Raw genomic sequence first — 23,854 nt, 5'->3', positions numbered from 1 at the left:
GCCTGTGCTGTTAGATAAATGCTAAACTGAGCCTTTGGGTTAGGGTATTATGCAAACATGCAGGTATGGTTAAAGGATTGTCTTCGTAACTTCAGGTACTTGCCACCTAATCAGTTGAATCCATAAATTGAGACATTGTGCTGGGGCCAGCAGCTTACGGCCATACCACCCTGAGCACGCCCGACCTCGTCTGATCTCGGAAGCTAAGCAGGGCTGGGCTTGGTTAGTACTTGGATGGGAGACTGCCTGGGAATACCTGGTGCTGTAAGCCTTTCATTTTCATGTCATTGAACCGCTTTTGATCCAGAGAAGGGGTGTATTAAAAGACCAAAAGCAGCTGCCCATTAATGAGGGCACATTAAGGACATTGCTTTTGGCTGTTTTCCAATGTCTTGTGCTGCTAGCTGATGCCACCTACACCACACCAGGGCCTGAGTGACCGGCTGGGGCCACTTACACCACATCAGGGCCTGTGGCTGCTGGCTGAGGCCACTTACACCACACCAGGGCCTGTGGCTGCTGGCTGAGGCCACTTACACCACACCAGGGCCTGTGGCTGCTGGCTGAGGCCACTTACACCACACCAGGGCATTAGTTGCTATTGAGGCCACTTACACCACACCAGGGCCTGTGGCTGCTGGCTGAGGCCACCTACACCACACCAGGGCATTAGTTGCTATTGAGGCCAATTACACCACACCAGGGTCTGTGGCTCTTGCTCAGGCCACTTACACCACACCAGGGCCTGTGGCACTGGCTGAGGCCACTTACACCACACCAGGGCCTGTGGCTCTGGCTGAGGCCACTTACACCACACCAGGGCCTGTGGCACTGGCTGAGGCCACTTACACCACACCAGGGCCTGTGGCTGCTGGCTGAGGCCACTTACACCACACCAGGGCCTGTGGCACTGGCTGAGGCCACTTACACCACACCAGGGCCTTAGTTGCTATTGAGGCCACTTACACCACACCAGGGCCTGTGGAAGTGGCTGAGGCCACTTACACCACACCAGGGCCTGTGGCTGCTGGCTGAGGCCACTTACACCACACCAGGGCATTAGTTGCTATTGAGGCCACTTACACCACACCAGGGCCTGTGGCTGCTGGCTGAGGCCACCTACACCACACCAGGGCATTAGTTGCTATTGAGGCCAATTACACCACACCAGGGTCTGTGGCACTGGCTGAGGCCACTTACACCACACCAGGGCCTGTGGCACTGGCTGAGGCCACTTACACCACACCAGGGCCTGTGGCTGCTGGCTGAGGCCACTTACACCACACCAGGGCCTGTGGCTGCTGGCTGAGGCCACTTACACCACACCAGGGCCTGTGGCTGCTGGCTGAGGCCACTTACACCACACCAGGGCATTAGTTGCTATTGAGGCCCCTTACACCACACCAGGGCCTGTGGCACTGGCTGAGGCCACTTACACCACACCAGGGCCTGTGGCTGCTGGCTGAGGCCACCTACACCACACCAGGGCATTAGTTGCTATTGAGGCCAATTACACCACACCAGGGTCTGTGACTCTTGCTCAGGCCACTTACACCACACCAGGGCCTGTGGCACTGGCTGAGGCCACTTACACCACACCAGGGCCTGTGGCTGCTGGCTGAGGCCACTTACACCACACCAGGGCCTGTGGCTGCTGGCTGAGGTCACTTACACCACACCAGGGCCTGTGGCTGCTGGCTGAGGGCACTTACACCACACCAGTGCCTGTGGCTTCTGGCTGAGGCCACTTACACCACACCAGTGCCTGTGGCTTCTGGCTCAGGCCACTTACACCACACCAGGGCCTGTGGCTGCTGGCTGAGGCCACTTACACCACACCAGGGCCTGTGGCTGCTGGCTGAGGCCACTTACACCACACCAGTGCCTGTGGCTGCTGGCTGAGGCCACTTACACCACACCAGGGCATTAGTTGCTATTGAGGCCCCTTACACCACACCAGGGCCTGTGGCACTGGCTGAGGCCACTTACACCACACCAGGGCCTGTGGCTGCTGGCTGAGGCCACCTACACCTCACCAGGGCATTAGTTGCTATTGAGGCCAGTTACACCACACCAGGGTCTGTGGCTCTTGCTCAGGCCACTTACACCACACCAGGGCCTGTGGCACTGGCTGAGGCCACTTACACCACACCAGGGCCTGTGGCACTGGCTGAGGCCACTTACACCACACCAGGGCCTGTGGCTCTGGCTGAGGCCACTTACACCACACCAGGGCCTGTGGCTGCTGGCTGAGGCCACTTAAACCACACCAGGGCCTGTGGCTGCTTGCTGAGGCCACTTACACCACACCAGTGCCTGTGGCTTCTGGCTGAGGCCACTTACACCACACCAGGGCCTGTGGCTCTTGCTCAGGCCACTCACATCACACCAGGCCCTGCGCTTCTGGCCGAGGCCATCTTCACCAAACCAGGCCCTGTGCTGCTAGCTGTGGCCATGTACAACACACCAGGCCCTGTGCTGGTTCCTGAGGCCATCTTCAACAATCCAGGGCCTGTGCTGTTAGATAAATGCTAAACTGAGCCTTTGGGTTAGGGTATTATGCAAACATGCAGGTATGGTTAAAGGATTGTCTTCGTAACTTCAGGTACTTGCCACCTAATCAGTTGAATCCATAAATTGAGACATTGTGCTGGGGCCAGCAGCTTACGGCCATACCACCCTGAGCACGCCCGACCTCGTCTGATCTTGGAAGCTAAGCAGGGCTGGGCTTGGTTAGTACTTGGATGGGAGACTGCCTGGGAATACCTGGTGCTGTAAGCCTTTCATTTTCATGTCATTGAACCGCTTTTGATCCAGAGAAGGGGTGTATTAAAAGACCAAAAGCAGCTGCCCATTAATGAGGGCACATTAACGACATTGCTTTTGGCTGTTTTCCAATGTCTTGTGCTGCTAGCTGATGCCACCTACACCACACCAGGGCCTGAGTGACCGGCTGGGGCCACTTACACCACATCAGGGCCTGTGGCTGCTGGCTGAGGCCACTTACACCACACCAGGGCCTGTGGCTGCTGGCTGAGGCCACTTACACCACACCAGGGCCTGTGGCTGCTGGCTGAGGCCACCTACACCACACCAGGGTCTTAGTTGCTATTGAGGCCAATTACACCACACCAGGGTCTGTGGCTCTTGCTCAGGCCACTTACACCACACCAGGGCCTGTGGCTGCTGGCTGAGGCCACTTACACCACACCAGGGCATTAGTTGCTATTGAGGCCACTTACACCACACCAGGGCCTGTGGCTGCTGGCTGAGGCCACCTACACCACACCAGGGCATTAGTTGCTATTGAGGCCAATTACACCACACCAGGGTCTTTGGCTCTTGCTCAGGCCACTTACACCACACCAGGGCCTGTGGCACTGGCTGAGGCCACTTACACCACACCAGGGCCTGTGGCTCTGGCTGAGGCCACTTACACCACACCAGGGCCTGTGGCTGCTGGCTGAGGCCACTTACACCACACCAGGGCCTGTGGCTGCTGGCTGAGGCCACTTACACCACACCAGGGCCTGTGGCTGCTGGCTGAGGCCACTTACACCACACCAGTGCCTGTGGCTTCTGGCTCAGGCCACTCACATCACACCAGGCCCTGCGCTTCTGGCCGAGGCCATCTTCACCAAACCAGGCCCTGTGCTTCTAGCTGTGGCCATGTACAACACACCAGGCCCTGTGCTGGTTCCTGAGGCCATCTTCAACAATCCAGGGCCTGTGCTGTTAGATAAATGCTAAACTGAGCCTTTGGGTTAGGGTATTATGCAAACATGCAGGTATGGTTAAAGGATTGTCTTCGTAACTTCAGGTACTTGCCACCTAATCAGTTGAATCCATAAATTGAGACATTGTGCTGGGGCCAGCAGCTTACGGCCATACCACCCTGAGCACGCCCGACCTCGTCTGATCTCGGAAGCTAAGCAGGGCTGGGCTTGGTTAGTACTTGGATGGGAGACTGCCTGGGAATACCTGGTGCTGTAAGCCTTTCATTTTCATGTCATTGAACCGCTTTTGATCCAGAGAAGGGGTGTATTAAAAGACCAAAAGCAGCTGCCCATTAATGAGGGCACATTAACGACATTGCTTTTGGCTGTTTTCCAATGTCTTGTGCTGCTAGCTGATGCCACCTACACCACACCAGGGCCTGAGTGACCGGCTGGGGCCACTTACACCACATCAGGGCCTGTGGCTCTGGCTGAGGCCACTTACACCACACCAGGGCCTGTGGCTGCTGGCTGAGGCCACTTACACCACACCAGGGCCTGTGGCTCTGGCTGAGGCCACTTACACCACATCAGGGCCTGTGGCTGCTGGCTGAGGCCACTTACACCACACCAGGGCCTGTGGCTGCTGGCTGAGGCCACTTACACCACACCAGGGCCTGTGGCTGCTGGCTGAGGCCACCTACACCACACCAGGGCCTTAGTTGCTATTGAGGCCAATTACACCACACCAGGGTCTGTGGCTCTTGCTCAGGCCACTTACACCACACCAGGGCCTGTGGCTGCTGGCTGAGGCCACTTACACCACACCAGGGCCTGTGGCTGCTGGCTGAGGCCACCTACACCACACCAGGGCATTAGTTGCTATTGAGGCCAATTACACCACACCAGGGTCTGTGGCTCTTGCTCAGGCCACTTACACCACACCAGGGCCTGTGGCACTGGCTGAGGCCACTTACACCACACCAGGGCCTGTGGCTCTGGCTGAGGCCACTTACACCACACCAGGGCCTGTGGCTGCTGGCTGAGGCCACTTACACCACACCAGGGCCTGTGGCTGCTGGCTGAGGCCACTTACACCACACCAGTGCCTGTGGCTTCTGGCTGAGGCCACTTACACCACACCAGGGCCTGTGGCTCTTGCTCAGGCCACTCACATCACACCAGGCCCTGCGCTTCTGGCCGAGGCCATCTTCACCAAACCAGGCCCTGTGCTGCTAGCTGTGGCCATGTACAACACACCAGGCCCTGTGCTGGTTCCTGAGGCCATCTTCAACAATCCAGGGCCTGTGCTGTTAGATAAATGCTAAACTGAGCCTTTGGGTTAGGGTATTATGCAAACATGCAGGTATGGTTAAAGGATTGTCTTCGTAACTTCAGGTACTTGCCACCTAATCAGTTGAATCCATAAATTGAGACATTGTGCTGGGGCCAGCAGCTTACGGCCATACCACCCTGAGCACGCCCGACCTCGTCTGATCTCGGAAGCTAAGCAGGGCTGGGCTTGGTTAGTACTTGGATGGGAGACTACCTGGGAATACCTGGTGCTGTAAGCCTTTCATTTTCATGTCATTGAACCGCTTTTGATCCAGAGAAGGGGTGTATTAAAAGACCAAAAGCAGCTGCCCATTAATGAGGGCACATTAACGACATTGCTTTTGGCTGTTTTCCAATGTCTTGTGCTGCTAGCTGATGCCACCTACACCACACCAGGGCCTGAGTGACCGGCTGGGGCCACTTACACCACATCAGGGCCTGTGGCTGCTGGCTGAGGCCACTTACACCACACCAGGGCCTGTGGCTGCTGGCTGAGGCCACTTACACCACACCAGAGCATTAGTTGCTATTGAGACCAATTACACCACACCATGGTCTGTGGCTCTTGCTCAGGCCACTTACACCACACCAGGGCCTGTGGCACTGGCTGAGGCCACTTACACCACACCAGGGCCTGTGGCTGCTGGCTGAGGCCACCTACACCACACCAGGGCCTTAGTTGCTATTGAGGCCACTTACACCACACCAGGGCCTGTGGCAGTGGCTGAGGCCACTTACACCACACCAGGGCCTGTGGCTGCTGGCTGAGGCCACTTACACCACACCAGGGCATTAGTTGCTATATAGGTCACTTACACCACACCAGGGCCTGTGGCACTGGCTGAGGCCACTTACACCACACCAGGGCCTGTGGCTCTGGCTGAGGCCACTTACACCACACCAGGGCCTGTGGCTGCTGGCTGAGGCCACTTACACCACACCAGGGCCTGTGGCTGCTGGCTGAGGCCACTTACACCACACCAGGGCCTGTGGCTGCTGGCTGAGGCCACTTACACCACACCAGTGCCTGTGGCTTCTGGCTGAGGCCACTTACACCACACCAGGGCCTGTGGCTCTTGCTCAGGCCACTCACATCACACCAGGCCCTGTGCTTCTGGCCGAGGCCATTTTCACCAAACCAGGCCCTGTGCTGCTAGCTGTGGCCATGTACAACACACCAGGCCCTGTGCTGGTTCCTGAGGCCATCTTCAACAATCCAGGGCCTGTGCTGTTAGATAAATGCTAAACTGAGCCTTTGGGTTAGGGTATTATGCAAACATGCAGGTATGGTTAAAGGATTGTCTTCGTAACTTCAGGTACTTGCCACCTAAATAGTTGAATCCATAAATTGAGACATTGTGCTGGGGCCAGCAGCTTACGGCCATACCACCCTGAGCACGCCCGACCTCGTCTGATCTCGGAAGCTAAGCAGGGCTGGGCTTGGTTAGTACTTGGATGGGAGACTACCTGGGAATACCTGGTGCTGTAAGCCTTTCATTTTCATGTCATTGAACAGCTTTTGATCCAGAGAAGGGGTGTATTAAAAGACCAAAAGCAGCTGCCCATTAATGAGGGCACATTAACGACATTGCTTTTGGCTGTTTTCCAATGTCTTGTGCTGCTAGCTGATGCCACCTACACCACACCAGGGCCTGAGTGACCGGCTGGGGCCACTTACACCACATCAGGGCCTGTGGCTGCTGGCTGAGGCCACTTACACCACACCAGGGCCTGTGGCTGCTGGCTGAGGCCACTTACACCACACCAGGGCATTAGTTGCTATTGAGGCCAATTACACCACACCAGGGTCTGTGGCTCTTGCTCAGGCCACTTACACCACACCATGGCCTGTGGCACTGGCTGAGGCCACTTACACCACACCAGGGCCTGTGGCTGCTGGCTGAGGCCACTTACACCACACCAGGGCATGTGGCTGCTGGCTGAGGTCACTTACACCACACCAGTGCCTGTGGCTGCTGGCTGAGGGCACTTACACCACACCAGTGCCTGTGGCTTCTGGCTGAGGCCACTTACACCACACCAGGGCCTGTGGCTGCTGGCTGAGGTCACTTACACCACACCAGTGCCTGTGGCTGCTGGCTGAGGGCACTTACACCACACCAGTGCCTGTGGATTCTGGCTGAGGCCACTTACACCACACCAGGGCCTGTGGCTCTTGCTCAGGCCACTTACACCACACCAGGGCCTGTGGCACTGGCTGAGGCCACTTACACCACACCAGGGCCTGTGGCTGCTGGCTGAGGCCACCTACACCACACCAGGGCATTAGTTGCTATTGAGGCCAATTACACCACACCAGGGTCTGTGACTCTTGCTCAGGCCACTTACACCACACCAGGGCCTGTGGCACTGGCTGAGGCCACTTACACCACACCAGGGCCTGTGGCTGCTGGCTGAGGCCACTTACACCACACCAGGGCCTTTGGCTGCTGGCTGAGGTCACTTACACCACACCAGGGCGTGTGGCTGCTGGCTGAGGGCACTTACACCACACCAGTGCCTGTGGCTTCTGGCTGAGGCCACTTACACCACACTAGGGCCTGTGGCAGCTGGCTGAGGCCACTTACACCACACCAGGGCCTGTGGCTGCTGGCTGAGGCCACTTACACCACACCAGGGCCTGTGGCTGCTGGCTGAGGCCACTTACACCACACCAGTGCCTGTGGCTGCTGGCTGAGGCCACTTACACCACACCAGGGCATTAGTTGCTATTGAGGCCCCTTACACCACACCAGGGCCTGTGGCACTGGCTGAGGCCACTTACACCACACCAGGGCCTGTGGCTGCTGGCTGAGGCCACCTACACCACACCAGGGCATTAGTTGCTATTGAGGCCAATTACACCACACCAGGGTCTGTGGCTCTTGCTCAGGCCACTTACACCACACCAGGGCCTGTGGCACTGGCTGAGGCCACTTACACCACACCATGGCCTGTGGCTCTGGCTGAGGCCACTTACACCACACCAGGGCCTGTGGCTGCTGGCTGAGGCCATTTACACCACACCAGGGCCTGTGGCTGCTGGCTGAGGCCACTTACACCACACCAGGGACTGTGGCTGCTGGCTGAGGCCACTTACACCACACCAGTGCCTGTGGCTTCTGGCTGAGGCCACTTACACCACACCAGGGCCTGTGGCTCTTGCTCAGGCCACTTACACCACACCAGGGCCTGTGGCTGCTGGCTGAGGCCACTTACACCACACCAGGGCCTGTGGCTGCTGGCTGAGGTCACTTACACCACACCAGTGCCTGTGGCTGCTGGCTGAGGGCACTTACACCACACCAGTGCCTGTGGCTTTTGGCTGAGGCCACTTACACCACACCAGGGCCTGTGGCTGCTGGCTGAGGTCACTTACACCACACCAGTGCCTGTGGCTTCTGGCTGAGGCCACTTACACCACACCAGGGCCTGTGGCTCTTGCTCAGGCCACTTACACCACACCAGGGCCTGTGGCTGCTGGCTGAGGCCACTTACACCACACCAGGGCCTGTGGCTGCTGGCTGAGGGCACTTACACCACACCAGTGCCTGTGGCTGCTGGCTGAGGCCACTTACACCACACCAGGGCATTAGTTGCTATTGAGGCCCCTTACACCACACCAGGGCCTGTGGCACTGGCTGAGGCCACTTACACCACACCAGGGCCTGTGGCTGCTGGCTGAGGCCACCTAAACCACACCAGGGCATTAGTTGCTATTGAGGCCAATTACACCACACCAGGGTCTGTGACTCTTGCTCAGGCCACTTACACCACACCAGGGCCTGTGGCACTGGCTGAGGCCACTTACACCACACCAGGGCCTGTGGCTGCTGGCTGAGGCCACTTACACCACACCAGGGCCTGTGGCTGCTGGCTGAGGTCACTTACACCACACCAGGGCCTGTGGCTGCTGGCTGAGGGCACTTACACCACACCAGTGCCTGTGGCTTCTGGCTGAGGCCACTTACACCACACCAGGGCCTGTGGCAGCTGGCTCAGGCCACTTACACCACACCAGGGCCTGTGGCTGCTGGCTGAGGCCACTTACACCACACCAGGGCCTGTGGCTGCTGGCTGAGGTCACTTACACCACACCAGGGCCTGTGGCTGCTGGCTGAGGCCACTTACACCACACCAGGGACTGTGGCTGCTGGCTGAGGCCACTTACACCACACCAGGGACTGTGGCTGCTGGCTGAGGCCACTTACACCACACCAGGGCCTGTGGCTGCTGGCTGAGGCCACTTACACCACACCAGGGACTGTGGCTTCTGGCTGAGGCCACTTACACCACACCAGGGCCTGTGGCTCTTGCTCAGGCCACTCACATCACACCAGGCCCTGCGCTTCTGGCCGAGGCCATCTTCACCAAACCAGGCCCTGTGCTGCTAGCTGTGGCCATGTACAACACACCAGGCCCTGTGCTGGTTCCTGAGGCCATCTTCAACAATCCAGGGCCTGTGCTGTTAGATAAATGCTAAACTGAGCCTTTGGGTTAGGGTATTATGCAAACATGCAGGTATGGTTAAAGGATTGTCTTCGTAACTTCAGGTACTTGCCACCTAATCAGTTGAATCCATAAATTGAGACATTGTGCTGGGGCCAGCAGCTTACGGCCATACCACCCTGAGCACGCCCGACCTCGTCTGATCTCGGAAGCTAAGCAGGGCTGGGCTTGGTTAGTATTTGGATGGGAGACTACCTGGGAATACCTGGTGCTGTAAGCCTTTCATTTTCATGTCATTGAACCGCTTTTGATCCAGAGAAGGGGTGTATTAAAAGACCAAAAGCAGCTGCCCATTAATGAGGGCACATTAACGACATTGCTTTTGGCTGTTTTCCAATGTATTGTGCTGCTAGCTGATGCCACCTACACCACACCAGGGCCTGAGTGACCGGCTGGGGCCACTTACACCACATCAGGGCCTGTGGCTGCTGGCTGAGGCCACTTACACCACACCAGGGCCTGTGGCTGCTGGCTGAGGCCACTTACACCACACCAGGGCATTAGTTGCTATTGAGGCCAATTACACCACACCAGGGTCTGTGGCTCTTGCTCAGGCCACTTACACCACATCAGGGCCTGTGGCACTGGCTGAGGCCACTTACACCACACCAGGGCCTGTGGCTGCTGGCTGAGGCCACCTACACCACACCAGGGCATTAGTTGCTATTGAGGCCAATTACACCACACCAGGGTCTGTGACTCTTGCTCAGGCCACTTACACCACACCAGGGCCTGTGGCTGCTGGCTGAGGCCACTTACACCACACCAGGGCCTGTGGCTGCTGGCTGAGGCCACTTACACCACACCAGGGCCTGTGGCTGCTGGCTGAGGTCACTTACACCACACCAGTGCCTGTGGCTGCTGGCTGAGGGCACTTACACCACACCAGTGCCTGTGGCTTCTGGCTGAGGCCACTTACACCACACCAGGGCCTGTGGCTGCTGGCTGAGGCCACTTACACCACACCAGGGCCTGTGGCTGCTGGCTGAGGTCACTTACACCACACCAGTGCCTGTGGCTGCTGGCTGAGGGCACTTACACCACACCAGTGCCTGTGGCTTCTGGCTGAGGCCACTTACACCACACCAGAGCCTGTGGCTCTTGCTCAGGCCACTTACACCACACCAGGGCCTGTGGCTGCTGGCTGAGGCCACTTACACCACACCAGGGCCTGTGGCTGCTGGCTGAGGGCACTTACACCACACCAGTGCCTGTGGCTGCTGGCTGAGGCCACTTACACCACACCAGGGCATTAGTTGCTATTGAGGCCCCTTACACCACACCAGGGCCTGTGGCTGCTGGCTGAGGCCACCTACACCACACCAGGGCATTAGTTGCTATTGAGGCCAATTACACCACACCAGGGTCTGTGACTCTTGCTCAGGCCACTTACACCACACCAGGGCCTGTGGCACTGGCTGAGGCCACTTACACCACACCAGGGCCTGTGGCTGCTGGCTGAGGCCACTTACACCACACCAGGGCCTGTGGCTGCTGGCTGAGGTCACTTACACCACACCAGGGCCTGTGGCTGCTGGCTGAGGCCACTTACACCACACCAGGGCCTTAGTTGCTATTGAGGCCCCTTACACCACACCAGGGCCTGTGGCACTGGCTGAGGCCACTTACACCACACCAGGGCCTGTGGCTGCTGGCTGAGGCCACCTACACCACACCAGGGCATTAGTTGCTATTGAGGCCAATTACACCACACCAGGGTCTGTGGCTCTTGCTCAGGCCACTTACACCACACCAGGGCCTGTGGCACTGGCTGAGGCCACTTACACCACACCAGGGCCTGTGGCTGCTGGCTGAGGCCACTTACACCACACCAGGGCCTGTGGCTGCTGGCTGAGGCCACTTACACCACACCAGGGCCTGTGGCTCTTGCTCAGGCCACTCACATCACACCAGGCCCTGCGCTTCTGGCCGAGGCCATCTTCACCAAACCAGGCCCTGTGCTGCTAGCTGTGGCCATGTACAACACACCAGGCCCTGTGCTGGTTCCTGAGGCCATCTTCAACAATCCAGGGCCTGTGCTGTTAGATAAATGCTAAACTGAGCCTTTGGGTTAGGGTATTATGCAAACATGCAGGTATGGTTAAAGGATTGTCTTCGTAACTTCAGGTACTTGCCACCTAATCAGTTGAATCCATAAATTGAGACATTGTGCTGGGGCCAGCAGCTTACGGCCATACCACCCTGAGCACGCCCGACCTCGTCTGATCTCGGAAGCTAAGCAGGGCTGGGCTTGGTTAGTACTTGGATGGGAGACTGCCTGGGAATACCTGGTGCTGTAAGCCTTTGTTTTTCATGTCATTGAACCGCTTTTGATCCAGAGAAGGGGTGTATTAAAAGACCAAAAGCAGCTGCCCATTAATGAGGGCACATTAACGACATTGCTTTTGGCTGTTTTCCAATGTCTTGTGCTGCTAGCTGATGCCACCTACACCACACCAGGGCCTGAGTGACCGGCTGGGGCCACTTACACCACATCAGGGCCTGTGGCTGCTGGCTGAGGCCACTTACACCACACCAGGGCCTGTGGCTGCTGGCTGAGGCCACTTACACCACACCAGGGCATTAGTTGCTATTGAGGCCAATTACACCACACCAGGGTCTGTGGCTCTTGCTCAGGCCACTTACACCACATCAGGGCCTGTGGCACTGGCTGAGGCCACTTACACCACACCAGGGCCTGTGGCTGCTGGCTGAGGCCACCTACACCACACCAGGGCATTAGTTGCTATTGAGGCCAATTACACCACACCAGGGTCTGTGACTCTTGCTCAGGCCACTTACACCACACTAGGGCCTGTGGCACTGGCTGACGCCACTTACACCACACCAGGGCCTGTGGCTGCTGGCTCAGGCCACTTACACCACACCAGGGCCTGTGGCTGCTGGCTGAGGCCACTTACACCACACCAGGGCCTGTGGCTGCTGGCTGAGGCCACTTACACCACACCAGTGCCTGTGGCTGCTGGCTGAGGCCACTTACACCACACCAGGGCCTGTGGCTGCTGGCTGAGGTCACTTACACCACACCAGGGCCTGTGGCTGCTGGCTGAGGGCACTTACACCACACCAGTGCCTGTGGCTTCTGGCTGAGGCCACTTACACCACACCAGGGCCTGTGGCAGCTGGCTCAGGCCACTTACACCACACCAGGGCCTGTGGCTGCTGGCTGAGGCCACTTACACCACACCAGGGCCTGTGGCTGCTGGCTGAGGCCACTTACACCACACCAGTGCCTGTGGCTGCTGGCTGAGGCCACTTACACCACACCAGGGCATTAGTTGCTATTGAGGCCCCTTACACCACACCAGGGCCTGTGGCACTGGCTGAGGCCACTTACACCACACCAGGGCCTGTGGCTGCTGGCTGAGGCCACCTACACCTCACCAGGGCATTAGTTGCTATTGAGGCCAATTACACCACACCAGGGTCTGTGGCTCTTGCTCAGGCCACTTACACCACACCAGGGCCTGTGGCACTGGCTGAGGCCACTTACACCACACCAGGGCCTGTGGCTCTGGCTGAGGCCACTTACACCACACCAGGGCCTGTGGCTGCTGGCTGAGGCCATTTACACCACACCAGGGCCTGTGGCTGCTGGCTGAGGCCACTTACACCACACCAGGGCCTGTGGCTGCTGGTTGAGGCCACTTACAGCACACCAGTGCCTGTGGCTTCTGGCTGAGGCCACTTACACCACACCAGGGCCTGTGGCTCTTGCTCAGGCCACTCACATCACACCAGGCCCTGCGCTTCTGGCCGAGGCCATCTTCACCAAACCAGGCCCTGTGCTGCTAGCTGTGGCCATGTACAACACACCAGGGCCTGTGCTGTTAGATAAATGCTAAACTGAGCCTTTGGGTTAGGGTATTATGCAAACATGCAGGTATGGTTAAAGGATTGTCTTCGTAACTTCAGGTACTTGCCACCTAATCAGTTGAATCCATAAATTGAGACATTGTGCTGGGGCCAGCAGCTTACGGCCATACCACCCTGAGCACGCCTGACCTCGTCTGATCTCGGAAGCTAAGCAGGGCTGGGCTTGGTTAGTACTTGGATGGGAGACTGCCTGGGAATACCTGGTGCTGTAAGCCTTTCATTTTCATGTCATTGAACAGCTTTTGATCCAGAGAAGGGGTGTATTAAAAGACCAAAAGCAGCTGCCCATTAATGAGGGCACATTAACGACATTGCTTTTGGCTGTTTTCCAATGTCTTGTGCTGCTAGCTGATGCCACCTACACCACACCAGGGCCTGAGTGACCGGCTGGGGCCACTTACACCACATCAGGGCCTGTGGCTGCTGGCTGAGGCCACTTACACCACACCAGGGCCTGTGGCTGCTGGCTGAGGCCACTTACACCACACCAGGGCCTGTGGCTGCTGGCTGAGGCCACCTACACCACACCAGGGCCTTAGTTGCTATTGAGGCCAATTACACCACACCAGGGTCTGTGGCTCTTGCTCAGGCCACTTACACCACACCAGGGCCTGTGGCTGCTGGCTGAGGCCACTTACACCACACCAGGGCATTAGTTGCTATTGAGGCCACTTACACCACACCAGGGCCAGTGGCTGCTGGCTGAGGCCACCTACACCACACCAGGGCATTAGTTGCTATTGAGGCCAATTACACCACACCAGGGTCTGTGGCTCTTGCTCAGGCCACTTACACCACACCAGGGCCTGTGGCACTGGCTGAGGCCACTTACACCACACCAGGGCCTGTGGCTGCTGGCTGAGGCCACTTACACCACACCAGGGCCTGTGGCTGCTGGCTGAGGCCACTTACACCACACCAGGGCCTGTGGCTGCTGGCTGAGGCCACTTACACCACACCAGTGCCTGTGGCTTCTGGCTGAGGCCACTTACACCACACCAGGGCCTGTGGCTCTTGCTCAGGCCACTCACATCACACCAGGCCCTGCGCTTCTGGCCGAGGCCATCTTCACCAAACCAGGCCCTGTGCTGCTAGCTGTGGCCATGTACAACACACCAGGCCCTGTGCTGGTTCCTGAGGCCATCTTCAACAATCCAGGGCCTGTGCTGTTAGATAAATGCTAAACTGAGCCTTTGGGTTAGGGTATTATGCAAACATGCAGGTATGGTTAAAGGATTGTCTTCGTAACTTCAGGTACTTGCCACCTAATCAGTTGAATCCATAAATTGAGACATTGTGCTGGGGCCAGCAGCTTACGGCCATACCACCCTGAGCACGCCCGACCTCGTCTGATCTCGGAAGCTAAGCAGGGCTGGGCTTGGTTAGTACTTGGATGGGAGACTACCTGGGAATACCTGGTGCTGTAAGCCTTTCATTTTCATGTCATTGAACCGCTTTTGATCCAGAGAAGGGGTGTATTAAAAGACCAAAAGCAGCTGCCCATTAATGAGGGCACATTAACGACATTGCTTTTGGCTGTTTTCCAATGTCTTGTGCTGCTAGCTGATGCCACCTACACCACACCAGGGCCTGAGTGACCGGCTGGGGCCACTTACACCACATCAGGGCCTGTGGCTGCTGGCTGAGGCCACTTACACCACACCAGGGCCTGTGGCTGCTGGCTGAGGCCACTTACACCACACCAGAGCATTAGTTGCTATTGAGACCAATTACACCACACCAGGGTCTGTGGCTCTTGCTCAGGCCACTTACACCACACCAGGGCCTGTGGCACTGGCTGAGGCCACTTACACCACACCAGGGCCTGTGGCTGCTGGCTGAGGCCACCTACACCACACCAGGGCCTTAGTTGCTATTGAGGCCACTTACACCACACCAGGGCCTGTGGCAGTGGCTGAGGCCACTTACACCACACCAGGGCCTGTGGCTGCTGGCTGAGGCCACTTACACCACACCAGGGCATTAGTTGCTATTGAGGCCACTTACACCACACCAGGGCCTGTGGCTGCTGGCTGAGGCCACCTACACCACACCAGGGCATTAGTTGCTATTGAGGCCAATTACACCACACCATGGTCTGTGGCACTGGCTGAGGCCACTTACACCACACCAGGGCCTGTGGCACTGGCTGAGGCCACTTACACCACACCAGGGCCTGTGGCTGCTGGCTGAGGCCACTTACACCACACCAGGGCATTAGTTGCTATTGAGGCCCCTTACACCACACCAGGGCCTGTGGCACTGGCTGAGGCCACTTACACCACACCAGGGCCTGTGGCTGCTGGCTGAGGCCACTTACACCACACCAGGGCCTGTGGCTGCTGGCTGAGGCCACTTACACCACACCAGGGCCTGTGGCTGCTGGCTGAGGCCACTTACACCACACCAGGGACTGTGGCTGCTGGCTGAGGCCACTTACACCACACCAGTGCCTGTGGCTTCTGGCTGAGGCCACTTACACCACACCAGGGCCTGTGGCTCTTGCTCAGGCCACTCACATCACACCAGGCCCTGCGCTTCTGGCCGAGGCCATCTTCACCAAACCAGGCCCTGTGCTGGTTCCTGAGGCCATCTTCAACAATCCAGGGCCTGTGCTGTTAGATAAATGCTAAACTGAGCCTTTGGGTTAGGGTATTATGCAAACATGCAGGTATGGTTAAAGGATTGTCTTCGTAACTTCAGGTACTTGCCACCTAATCAGTTGAATCCATAAATTGAGACATTGTGCTGGGGCCAGCAGCTTACGGCCATACAACCCTGAGCATGCCCGACCTCGTCTGATCTCGGAAGCTAAGCAGGGCTGGGCTTGTTTAGTACTTGGATGGGAGACTGCCTGGGAATACCTGGTGCTGTAAGCCTTTCTTTTTCATGTCATTGAACCGCTTTTGATCCAGAGAAGGGGTGTATTAAAAGACCAAAAGCAGCTGCCCATTAATGAGGGCACATTAACGACATTGCTTTTGGCTGTTTTCCAATGTCTTGTGCTGCTAGCTGATGCCACCTACACCACACCAGGGCCTGAGTGACCGGCTGGGGCCACTTACACCACATCAGGGCCTGTGGCTGCTGGCTGAGGCCACTTACACCACACCAGGGCCTGTGGCTGCTGGCTGAGGCCACTTACACCACATCAGGGCATTAGTTGCTATTGAGGCCAATTACACCACACCAGGGTCTGTGGCTCTTGCTCAGGCCACTTACACCACATCAGGGCCTGTGGCACTGGCTGAGGCCACTTACACCACACCAGGGCCTGTGGCTGCTGGCTGAGGCCACCTACACCACACCAGGGCATTAGTTGCTATTGAGGCCAATTACACCACACCAGGGTCTGTGACTCTTGCTCAGGCCACTTACACCACACTAGGGCCTGTGGCACTGGCTGAGGCCACTTACACCACACCAGGGCCTGTGGCTGCTGGCTGAGGCCACTTACACCACACCAGGGCCTGTGGCTGCTGGCTGAGGTCACTTACACCACACCAGTGCCTGTGGCTGCTGGCTGAGGGCACTTACACCACACCAGTGCCTGTGGCTTCTGGCTGAGGCCACTTACACCACACCAGGGCCTGTGGCTGCTGGCTGAGGCCACTTACACCACACCAGGGCCTGTGGCTGCTGGCTGAGGTCACTTACACCACACCAGTGCCTGTGGCTGCTGGCTGAGGGCACTTACACCACACCAGTGCCTGTGGCTTCTGGCTGAGGCCACTTACACCACACCAGGGCCTGTGGCTGCTGGCTGAGGCCACTTACACCACACCAGGGCCTGTGGCTGCTGGCTGAGGGCACTTACACCACACCAGTGCCTGTGGCTGCTGGCTGAGGCCACTTACACCACACCAGGGCATTAGTTGCTATTGAGGCCCCTTACACCACACCAGGGCCTGTGGCACTGGCTGAGGCCACTTACACCACACCAGGGCCTGTGGCTGCTGGCTGAGGCCACCTACACCACACCAGGGCATTAGTTGCTATTGAGGCCAATTACACCACACCAGGGTCTGTGACTCTTGCTCAGGCCACTTACACCACACCAGGGCCTTTGGCACTGGCTGAGGCCACTTACACCACACCAGGTTCTTTGGCACTGGCTGAGGCCACTTACACCACACCAGGGCCTGTGGCTGCTGGCTGAGGCCACTTACACCACACCAGGGCCTGTGGCTGCTGGCTGAGGTCACTTACACCACACCAGGGCCTGTGGCTGCTGGCTGAGGGCACTTACACCACACCAGTGCCTGTGGCTTCTGGCTGAGGCCACTTACACCACACCAGGGCCTGTGGCAGCTGGCTCAGGCCACTTACACCACACCAGGGCCTGTGGCTGCTGGCTGAGGCCACTTACACCACACCAGGGCCTGTGGCTGCTGGCTGAGGCCACTTACACCACACCAGTGCCTGTGGCTGCTGGCTGAGGCCACTTACACCACACCAGGGCATTAGTAGCTATTGAGGCCCCTTACACCACACCAGGGCCTGTGGCACTGGCTGAGGCCACTTACACCACACCAGGGCCTGTGGCTGCTGGCTGAGGCCACTTACACCTCACCAGGGCATTAGTTGCTATTGAGGCCAATTACACCACACCAGGGTCTGTGGCTCTTGCTCAGGCCACCTACACCACACCAGGGCCTGTGGCACTGGCTGAGGCCACTTACACCACACCAGGGCCTGTGGCTCTGGCTGAGGCCACTTACACCACACCAGGGCCTGTGGCTGCTGGCTGAGGCCATTTACACCACACCAGGGCCTGTGGCTGCTGGCTGAGGCCACTTACACCACACCAGGGCCTGTGGCTGCTGGCTGAGGCCACTTACACCACACCAGGGCCTGTGGCTCTTGCTCAGGCCACTCACATCACACCAGGCCCTGCGCTTCTGGCCGAGGCCATCTTCACCAAACCAGGCCCTGTGCTGCTAGCTGTGGCCATGTACAACACACCAGGGCCTGTGCTGTTAGATAAATGCTAAACTGAGCCTTTGGGTTAGGGTATTATGCAAACATGCAGGTATGGTTAAAGGATTGTCTTCGTAACTTCAGGTACTTGCCACCTAATCAGTTGAATCCATAAATTGAGACATTGTGCTGGGGCCAGCAGCTTACGGCCATACCACCCTGAGCACGCCCGACCTCGTCTGATCTCGGAAGCTAAGCAGGGCTGGCCTTGGTTAGTACTTGGATGGGAGACTGCCTGGGAATACCTGGTGCTGTAAGCCTTTCATTTTCATGTCATTGAACCGCTTTTGATCCAGAGAAGGGGTGTATTAAAAGACCAAAAGCAGCTGCCCATTAATGAGGGCACATTAAGGACATTGCTTTTGGCTGTTTTCCAATGTCTTGTGCTGCTAGCTGATGCCACCTACACCACACCAGGGCCTGAGTGACCGGCTGGGGCCACTTACACCACATCAGGGCCTGTGGCTGCTGGCTGAGGCCACTTACACCACACCAGGGCCTGTGGCTGCTGGCTGAGGCCACTTACACCACACCAGGGCCTGTGGCTGCTGGCTGAGGCCACTTACACCACACCAGGGCATTAGTTGCTATTGAGGCCACTTACACCACACCAGGGCCTGTGGCTGCTGGCTGAGGCCACCTACACCACACCAGGGCATTAGTTGCTATTGAGGCCAATTACACCACACCAGGGTCTGTGGCTCTTGCTCAGGCCACTTACACCACACCAGGGCCTGTGGCACTGGCTGAGGCCACTTACACCACACCAGGGCCTGTGGCTCTGGCTGAGGCCACTTACACCACACCAGGGCCTGTGGCACTGGCTGAGGCCACTTACACCACACCAGGGCCTGTGGCTGCTGGCTGAGGCCACTTACACCACACCAGGGCCTGTGGCACTGGCTGAGGCCACTTACACCACACCAGGGCCTTAGTTGCTATTGAGGCCACTTACACCACACCAGGGCCTGTGGCAGTGGCTGAGGCCACTTACACCACACCAGGGCCTGTGGCTGCTGGCTGAGGCCACTTACACCACACCAGGGCATTAGTTGCTATTGAGGCCACTTACACCACACCAGGGCCTGTGGCTGCTGGCTGAGGCCACCTACACCACACCAGGGCATTAGTTGCTATTGAGGCCAATTACACCACACCAGGGTCTGTGGCACTGGCTGAGGCCACTTACACCACACCAGGGCCTGTGGCACTGGCTGAGGCCACTTACACCACACCAGGGCCTGTGGCTGCTGGCTGAGGCCACTTACACCACACCAGGGCCTGTGGCTGCTGGCTGAGGCCACTTACACCACACCAGGGCCTGTGGCTGCTGGCTGAGGCCACTTACACCACACCAGGGCATTAGTTGCTATTGAGGCCCCTTACACCACACCAGGGCCTGTGGCTGCTGGCTGAGGCCACTTACACCACACCAGGGCCTGTGGCTGCTGGCTGAGGGCACTTACACCACACCAGTGCCTGTGGCTGCTGGCTGAGGCCACTTACACCACACCAGGGCATTAGTTGCTATTGAGGCCCCTTACACCACACCAGGGCCTGTGGCTGCTGGCTGAGGCCACCTACACCACACCAGGGCATTAGTTGCTATTGAGGCCAATTACACCACACCAGGGTCTGTGACTCTTGCTCAGGCCACTTACACCACACCAGGGCCTGTGGCACTGGCTGAGGCCACTTACACCACACCAGGGCCTGTGGCTGCTGGCTGAGGCCACTTACACCACACCAGGGCCTGTGGCTGCTGGCTGAGGTCACTTACACCACACCAGGGCCTGTGGCTGCTGGCTGAGGCCACTTACACCACACCAGGGCCTTAGTTGCTATTGAGGCCCCTTACACCACACCAGGGCCTGTGGCACTGGCTGAGGCCACTTACACCACACCAGGGCCTGTGGCTGCTGGCTGAGGCAACCTACACCACACCAGGGCATTAGTTGCTATTGAGGCCAATTACACCACACCAGGGTCTGTGGCTCTTGCTCAGGCCACTTACACCACACCAGGGCCTGTGGCACTGGCTGAGGCCACTTACACCACACCAGGGCCTGTGGCTGCTGGCTGAGGCCACTTACACCACACCAGGGCCTGTGGCTGCTGGCTGAGGCCACTTACACCACACCAGTGCCTGTGGCTTCTGGCTGAGGCCACTTACAGCACACCACGGCCTGTGGCTCTTGCTCAGGCCACTCACATCACACCAGGCCCTGCGCTTCTGGCCGAGGCCATTTTCACCAAACCAGGCCCTGTGCTGCTAGCTGTGGCCATGTACAACACACCAGGCCCTGTGCTGGTTCCTGAGGCCATCTTCAACAATCCAGGGCCTGTGCTGTTAGATAAATGCTAAACTGAGCCTTTGGGTTAGGGTATTATGCAAACATGCAGGTATGGTTAAAGGATTGTCTTCGTAACTTCAGGTACTTGCCACCTAATCAGTTGAATCCATAAATTGAGACATTGTGCTGGGGCCAGCAGCTTACGGCCATACCACCCTGAGCACGCCCGACCTCGTCTGATCTCGGAAGCTAAGCAGGGCTGGGCTTGGTTAGTACTTGGATGGGAGACTGCCTGGGAATACCTGGTGCTGTAAGCCTTTGTTTTTCATGTCATTGAACCGCTTTTGATCCAGAGAAGGGGTGTATTAAAAGACCAAAAGCAGCTGCCCATTAATGAGGGCACATTAACGACATTGCTTTTGGCTGTTTTCCAATGTCTTGTGCTGCTAGCTGATGCCACCTACACCACACCAGGGCCTGAGTGACCGGCTGGGGCCACTTACACCACATCAGGGCCTGTGGCTGCTGGCTGAGGCCACTTACACCACACCAGGGCCTGTGGCTGCTGGCTGAGGCCACTTACACCACACCAGGGCCTGTGGCTGCTGGCTGAGGCCACCTACACCACACCAGGGTCTGTGGCTCTTGCTCAGGCCACTTACACCACATCAGGGCCTGTGGCACTGGCTGAGGCCACTTACACCACACCAGGGCCTGTGGCTGCTGGCTGAGGCCACCTACACCACACCAGGGCATTAGTTGCTATTGAGGCCAATTACACCACACCAGGGTCTGTGACTCTTGCTCAGGCCACTTACACCACACTAGGGCCTGTGGCACTGGCTGACGCCACTTACACCACACCAGGGCCTGTGGCTGCTGGCTCAGGCCACTTACACCACACCAGGGCCTGTGGCTGCTGGCTGAGGCCACTTACACCACACCAGGGCCTGTGGCTGCTGGCTGAGGCCACTTACACCACACCAGTGCCTGTGGCTGCTGGCTGAGGCCACTTACACCACACCAGGGCCTGTGGCTGCTGGCTGAGGTCACTTACACCACACCAGGGCCTGTGGCTGCTGGCTGAGGGCACTTACACCACACCAGTGCCTGTGGCTTCTGGCTGAGGCCACTTACACCACACCAGGGCCTGTGGCAGCTGGCTCAGGCCACTTACACCACACCAGGGCCTGTGGCTGCTGGCTGAGGCCACTTACACCACACCAGGGCCTGTGGCTGCTGGCTGAGGCCACTTACACCACACCAGTGCCTGTGGCTGCTGGCTGAGGCCACTTACACCACACCAGGGCATTAGTTGCTATTGAGGCCCCTTACACCACACCAGGGCCTGTGGCACTGGCTGAGGCCACTTACACCACACCAGGGCCTGTGGCTGCTGGCTGAGGCCACCTACACCTCACCAGGGCATTAGTTGCTATTGAGGCCAATTACACCACACCAGGGTCTGTGGCTCTTGCTCAGGCCACTTACACCACACCAGGGCCTGTGGCACTGGCTGAGGCCACTTACACCACACCAGGGCCTGTGGCTCTGGCTGAGGCCACTTACACCACACCAGGGCCTGTGGCTGCTGGCTGAGGCCATTTACACCACACCAGGGCCTGTGGCTGCTGGCTGAGGCCACTTACACCACACCAGGGCCTGTGGCTGCTGGTTGAGGCCACTTACAGCACACCAGTGCCTGTGGCTTCTGGCTGAGGCCACTTACACCACACCAGGGCCTGTGGCTCTTGCTCAGGCCACTCACATCACACCAGGCCCTGCGCTTCTGGCCGAGGCCATCTTCACCAAACCAGGCCCTGTGCTGCTAGCTGTGGCCATGTACAACACACCAGGGCCTGTGCTGTTAGATAAATGCTAAACTGAGCCTTTGGGTTAGGGTATTATGCAAACATGCAGGTATGGTTAAAGGATTGTCTTCGTAACTTCAGGTACTTGCCACCTAATCAGTTGAATCCATAAATTGAGACATTGTGCTGGGGCCAGCAGCTTACGGCCATACCACCCTGAGCACGCCCGACCTCGTCTGATCTCGGAAGCTAAGCAGGGCTGGGCTTGGTTAGTACTTGGATGGGAGACTGCCTGGGAATACCTGGTGCTGTAAGCCTTTCATTTTCATGTCATTGAACCGCTTTTGATCCAGAGAAGGGGTGTATTAAAAGACCAAAAGCAGCTGCCCATTAATGAGGGCACATTAACGACATTGCTTTTGGCTGTTTTCCAATGTCTTGTGCTGCTAGCTGATGCCACCTACACCACACCAGGGCCTGAGTGACCGGCTGGGGCCACTTACACCACATCAGGGCCTGTGGCTGCTGGCTGAGGCCACTTACACCACACCAGGGCCTGTGGCTGCTGGCTGAGGCCACTTACACCACACCAGGGCCTGTGGCTGCTGGCTGAGGCCACCTACACCACACCAGGGCCTTAGTTGCTATTGAGGCCAATTACACCACACCAGGGTCTGTGGCTCTTGCTCAGGCCACTTACACCACACCAGGGCCTGTGGCTGCTGGCTGAGGCCACTTACACCACACCAGGGCATTAGTTGCTATTGAGGCCACTTACACCACACCAGGGCCAGTGGCTGCTGGCTGAGGCCACCTACACCACACCAGGGCATTAGTTGCTATTGAGGCCAATTACACCACACCAGGGTCTGTGGCTCTTGCTCAGGCCACTTACACCACACCAGGGCCTGTGGCACTGGCTGAGGCCACTTACACCACACCAGGGCCTGTGGCTCTGGCTGAGGCCACTTACACCACACCAGGGCCTGTGGCTGCTGGCTGAGGCCACTTACACCACACCAGGGCCTGTGGCTGCTGGCTGAGGCCACTTACACCACACCAGTGCCTGTGGCTTCTGGCTGAGGCCACTTACACCACACCAGGGCCTGTGGCTCTTGCTCAGGCCACTCACATCACACCAGGCCCTGCGCTTCTGGCCGAGGCCATCTTCACCAAACCAGGCCCTGTGCTGCTAGCTGTGGCCATGTACAACACACCAGGCCCTGTGCTGGTTCCTGAGGCCATCTTCAACAATCCAGGGCCTGTGCTGTTAGATAAATGCTAAACTGAGCCTTTGGGTTAGGGTATTATG

The 23,854-nt window shown here is 58.0% G+C and overlaps 12 non-coding genes and 1 pseudogene across 12 annotated transcripts; all 13 read left to right on the top strand.

Moving 5' to 3' along the window:
• The first annotated feature begins 152 nt into the window (after positions 1–152).
• On the top strand, positions 153–271 carry LOC145426330 (5S ribosomal RNA). Its single transcript, XR_013907040.1, has one exon. It is a non-coding gene; the product is annotated as a 5S ribosomal RNA (ribosomal RNA).
• Positions 272–2,662: 2,391 nt separating this feature from the next.
• LOC145426927 (5S ribosomal RNA) lies at positions 2,663–2,781 on the top strand. Its single transcript, XR_013907647.1, has one exon. It is a non-coding gene; the product is annotated as a 5S ribosomal RNA (ribosomal RNA).
• A 1,096-nt stretch (positions 2,782–3,877) lies between these two features.
• On the top strand, positions 3,878–3,996 carry LOC145426329 (5S ribosomal RNA). Its single transcript, XR_013907039.1, has one exon. It is a non-coding gene; the product is annotated as a 5S ribosomal RNA (ribosomal RNA).
• A 1,175-nt stretch (positions 3,997–5,171) lies between these two features.
• Positions 5,172–5,290, top strand: LOC145427288 (5S ribosomal RNA). The gene has a single exon (XR_013908009.1). It is a non-coding gene; the product is annotated as a 5S ribosomal RNA (ribosomal RNA).
• Positions 5,291–6,424: 1,134 nt separating this feature from the next.
• Positions 6,425–6,543, top strand: LOC145427277 (5S ribosomal RNA). The gene has a single exon (XR_013908008.1). It is a non-coding gene; the product is annotated as a 5S ribosomal RNA (ribosomal RNA).
• A 3,118-nt stretch (positions 6,544–9,661) lies between these two features.
• On the top strand, positions 9,662–9,780 carry LOC145426848 (5S ribosomal RNA). The gene has a single exon (XR_013907568.1). It is a non-coding gene; the product is annotated as a 5S ribosomal RNA (ribosomal RNA).
• Positions 9,781–11,744: 1,964 nt separating this feature from the next.
• LOC145426328 (5S ribosomal RNA) lies at positions 11,745–11,863 on the top strand. Its single transcript, XR_013907038.1, has one exon. It is a non-coding gene; the product is annotated as a 5S ribosomal RNA (ribosomal RNA).
• Positions 11,864–13,553: 1,690 nt separating this feature from the next.
• LOC145426821 (5S ribosomal RNA) lies at positions 13,554–13,672 on the top strand. The gene has a single exon (XR_013907540.1). It is a non-coding gene; the product is annotated as a 5S ribosomal RNA (ribosomal RNA).
• A 1,096-nt stretch (positions 13,673–14,768) lies between these two features.
• LOC145427266 (5S ribosomal RNA) lies at positions 14,769–14,887 on the top strand. Its single transcript, XR_013907999.1, has one exon. It is a non-coding gene; the product is annotated as a 5S ribosomal RNA (ribosomal RNA).
• A 1,330-nt stretch (positions 14,888–16,217) lies between these two features.
• Positions 16,218–16,336, top strand: LOC145427342 (5S ribosomal RNA; annotated as a pseudogene).
• Positions 16,337–18,578: 2,242 nt separating this feature from the next.
• LOC145427092 (5S ribosomal RNA) lies at positions 18,579–18,697 on the top strand. Its single transcript, XR_013907816.1, has one exon. It is a non-coding gene; the product is annotated as a 5S ribosomal RNA (ribosomal RNA).
• Positions 18,698–20,929: 2,232 nt separating this feature from the next.
• Positions 20,930–21,048, top strand: LOC145426327 (5S ribosomal RNA). Its single transcript, XR_013907037.1, has one exon. It is a non-coding gene; the product is annotated as a 5S ribosomal RNA (ribosomal RNA).
• Positions 21,049–22,740: 1,692 nt separating this feature from the next.
• On the top strand, positions 22,741–22,859 carry LOC145426326 (5S ribosomal RNA). Its single transcript, XR_013907036.1, has one exon. It is a non-coding gene; the product is annotated as a 5S ribosomal RNA (ribosomal RNA).
• Positions 22,860–23,854: the final 995 nt, after the last annotated feature.

This window comes from Astatotilapia calliptera, chromosome 3 (assembly GCF_964374335.1).
Source record: "Astatotilapia calliptera chromosome 3, fAstCal68.1, whole genome shotgun sequence".
Taxonomy (NCBI): domain Eukaryota; kingdom Metazoa; phylum Chordata; class Actinopteri; order Cichliformes; family Cichlidae; genus Astatotilapia; species Astatotilapia calliptera.
This window is presented reverse-complemented; position numbering and strand designations above follow the sequence as displayed.